This window comes from Sinocyclocheilus rhinocerous, unplaced genomic scaffold (assembly GCF_001515625.1).
Source record: "Sinocyclocheilus rhinocerous isolate Xijiao unplaced genomic scaffold, SAMN03320098_v1.1 scaffold297, whole genome shotgun sequence".
NCBI lineage: Eukaryota > Metazoa > Chordata > Actinopteri > Cypriniformes > Cyprinidae > Sinocyclocheilus > Sinocyclocheilus rhinocerous.
The window spans coordinates 1,037,835-1,041,850 of record NW_015649240.1 but is presented as its reverse complement, the minus strand read 5'-3'; the positions used below and the strand labels follow the sequence as shown (position 1 = coordinate 1,041,850).

Below are 4,016 nucleotides of genomic sequence, written 5' to 3'. Positions count from 1 at the left end.
CTCGTTTTAGTAAATCATGGCCACGTTGTACTAATTCGTTCCCTTGTTTTAGTAAATCATGGCCACGTTGTACTAATTCGTTCCCTTGTTTTAGTAAATCATGGCCACGTTGTATCGTTCCCTTGTTTTAGTAAATTGTGGCCACCTTGTACTAATTAGTTCCCTCATTTTAGTAAATCATAGCCATGTTGTACTAATTCGTTCCCTTGTTTTAGTAAATCATAGCCACGTTGTACTAATTCATTCCCTTGTTTTAGTAAATCATGGCCACGTTGTACTAATTCGTTCCCTTGTTTTAGTAAATCATGGCCACGTTGTACTAATTTGTTCCCTTGTTTTAGTAAATCATGGCCACGTTGTACTAATTCGTTCCCTTGTTTTAGTAAATCATGGCCACGTTGTACTAATTTGTTCCCTTGTTTTAGTAAATCATGGCCACGTTGTACTAATTAGTTTCCTCATTTTAGTAAATCGTGGCCACGTTGTACTAATTAGTTTCCTCATTTTAGTAAATTGTGGCCACGTTGTACTAATTTGTTCCCTTGTTTTAGTAAATCGTGGCCACATTGTACTAATTCGTTCCCTCATTTAAAAAAATTGTGGCCACGTTGTACTAATTCGTTCCCTTGTTTTAGTAAATCATGGCCACGTTGTACTAATTCGTTCCCTTGTTTTAGTAAATCATGGCCACGTTGTACTAATTTGTTACCTTGTTTTAGTAAATCGTGGCCACGTTGTACTAATTCGTTCCCTCATTTTAGTAAATTGTGGCCACGTTGTACTAATTTGTTACCTTGTTTAGGTAATTGTGGCTATGTTGTACTAATTCGTTCCCTCATTTTAAAAAATTGTGGCCACGTTGTACTAATTCGTTCCCTCATTTTAGTAAATTGTGGCCACGTTGTATTAATTTGTTACCTTGTTTTAGTAGATCATGGCCATGTTGTATCGTTCATTAATTTTAGTAAATTGTGGCCACGTTGTACTAATTAGTTCCCTCGTTTTAGTAAATTGTGGCCACGTTGTACCATTCCCTCGTTTTAGTAAATCGTGGCCATGTTGTACTAATCTGAGGTGCGTTTCCCAAAAGCAACTATGGTCGTAAGTTCCGTCGTTACCAATAGAGTTCAATGGAACTAATGACCATAGTTAGCTAACTATGCTTTTGGGAAACGCACCCCTGTTTCTTTGTTTTAGTAAATCATGGCCACGTTGTACTAATTTGTTTTTGGCTTTAATAAATCGTGGCCCATTGTATTAATTTGTTCCCTTGTTTTATTAAATTGTGGCTACATTTTACTAATTCATTCTCTTGTTTTGACTAAACAAAAACAAGGGAACTAATTTGTATAACATGGCCATAATTTCCCAAATCGAGGGGACTAATTAATAATTTGTGGGAACAAATTCTTAATTGGCCACGATATGTATTATTCCTGCATGTCATGTGTTGGGCTCCGCAGAGATTACATACAAAATCAAAAAAGATGAACACACAAAAAAAAGTACTAAAAACTAAATTAAAAAGAAAACTTGAAATATAAATGTTATATTAAATGTTTTTTATAAATACTAAAATAGTGTAGAAATAATTGGCAACACAATTTGATATGATATTGGAGTCCAGTACGTAACTACCTAGCAACCAATCAGAACAGTCTAGTAACCACATAGCAATGTGTTAACAACCACTTAGAACACTTTATAAGCCACACTGCAGTGCACTAATTACAGTACTACAATGAACATCTTGGCAACTCCATAGCAACACCATGGCAACCACCTAGAGTAACTTAGCATTGCAGCTACAGTTTTGCAAATACCACTCACAAAATGTCAAATCTTGCTATCAAAGTCAAATAACTCCGTGCAAAGCTTGTCCATTATAGCATTTAGCATTATAAGTGGATTACTGTGTCAGGCCTTTATAATATATTGAAGGCACACTTTAACTTTATGAAGATGAGCACATGCAGGTTAGAGAGTGAATTGTGTTCGCACCTCACCGTTATATATTAACTCCATCTAGCCAGTGCCGAGTTACAGTACAGAGGTACGGCCGACGTGACGCAGAAAGCGTGTCCTTGAGGCTTAACTCTAATGGACATTGTACAACACAACGAACACACACGGCTTACACAGATCTCAATGCGTCAAAGCATGCTTCAAGATGAAAATGAAATGCTTTAGGAGTGATATCTTAAATCTGATTTTAAATCAACACTTTCTTTTCAAATAAGGACAACAGATAAACTGCAAAAAATTATTTTCTTACTTAGTATTTTTGTTGTTTTCCAGTACAAACATCTAAACATTCTTAAATCAAGATACTTTAAGAAACAAAATTACTTAAGATATTAAGTCTTGTTTTCCAAAACATCATAAAAATGAAGGTCAAGAAACAGGGTAAGAAAAATAAACATTTCAAACGGAAAACAAGATTATTTTTCTGACCCAACTGGCAGGAATTTTGTTTAAGCTCACTTAATTGTTGAGGAAACAAAACTGAATGTCTTATGCAATTTTGCTTCGAATTTTTATATTTTTTTATTCGAAACAAAAATACAAAAATATTTTTTTAGTGTACTACCTTTGTTCACTAAAAAAGATCTTATCTACACTGCAATAAACAATCTTCTTAAACATTATTTTTGATTTGTTTTCCAGGTGCCCATTTCAATAAGGAGGTTCAACCAACTCCGAGTTGACTTACCCTGAGATGGGTTCAGAATGGCTGAATTGAGTTAGTTAAATTGACTCGGAGTAGGTTTACTCTGAGTTTAGCACGTGCATCACGACTATGAAAAGCCATGATCAATGGAGCTCAGAAATTATGATTCACCATGGCAACAGCACCCGGCAAAAAGACATCCGCATACCTCCGAGTCAATACATAACTTTAATTCTTAATTACTGTTATAATATCAAAGGTAAAAACTGGCAGAACGGTAAATTATTTAAGTAATATAAATTTTCATGGTATCCTACAGGCAAAAGAAAGAAAAAAAGAACAACAACAAAAGCAGCTAAACATGAATTATAAAAACATAATTCAATCAAGGTAAAGCTTTACGCATAAAAGGTTCATGAGTGTAGACTACATGACTTTACAAACATTTGACATATTAAATAAATATCATTCAGTGTCTATTTCAGTGCGCAGCAGCTTTTTCCACATAGTCTAATGCACTTTTCACATAATTAAATATTCTCTAATCCAACCTGCTTCATTTCTTAGAGTAATGAAATTAACATTTGACTTCTACTCAGCCAACAGTAAGAAGGCTTGCAAAATAATGAAGAACAGATGAAGAGGAGATGGCCACAATACCAAATAATGGAAGAATACAATCCAACAGGAAAAAGAATACCTGTTGCTTTTGTATTTGTGGGAAATAAAGATGACCAAATAAATTTAACAGCTGTGGTGGTGGTTACGTCATATATCACAAACTACTAGGGATGCACGGTATTATCGGACTGATACCGGAATCGGCCGATAATGGCTTCAAATGTAAATATCGGCATCGGCCCGATATGAAAAATTATGCCGATATGTCTTGCCGATAAGAGGAATAAAACATTCTTAAAGCAACGTTTTGTCTGAATGATGATTAGATTCACTGTTTGGATCGCTGCATTTAATCTGTGAAAGCACGTACAGCATGATGCGTTTGGTGTGTGATAGAGTAAACAGTAATAGCACGTGCAGTGGCGGCAGCCTCCCCCGGGTCCTAACGCCCGTTTTAATCGAAAGGAGTTTTAATCTGTAGGGGGCGCTGTTGGCCTACTTCTAATAAAATTAAAAGTAAAATAGCCTACACAAATAACATTTAGACTGTGTTTTTGATTAAATAAAGCAGTAATTGATGTCATAAAATAATGAGTAGGTTTTGATATAAAGGTCAGAAGCTATAGCTTAAATGAAAAAAATAACAAACATGACACTTGTAAATTGAATAATTGTATATATACTGATTTATTCATTAATGTGTAATATGTTTTATTTTTTAAAC

General features: G+C 34.6%; 1 protein-coding gene and 1 long non-coding RNA gene across 12 annotated transcripts in view; one reads left to right on the top strand and one right to left on the bottom strand.

The window, feature by feature from the left end:
- LOC107710483 (uncharacterized) overlaps positions 1-4,016 on the top strand; it is a 24,471-nt gene that overhangs the window by 6,546 nt on the left and 13,909 nt on the right. The gene's annotated exons all lie outside the window — the stretch shown is intronic.
- LOC107710481 (interferon regulatory factor 2) overlaps positions 1-4,016 on the bottom strand; it is a 30,011-nt gene that overhangs the window by 13,041 nt on the left and 12,954 nt on the right. The window lies entirely within an intron of this gene.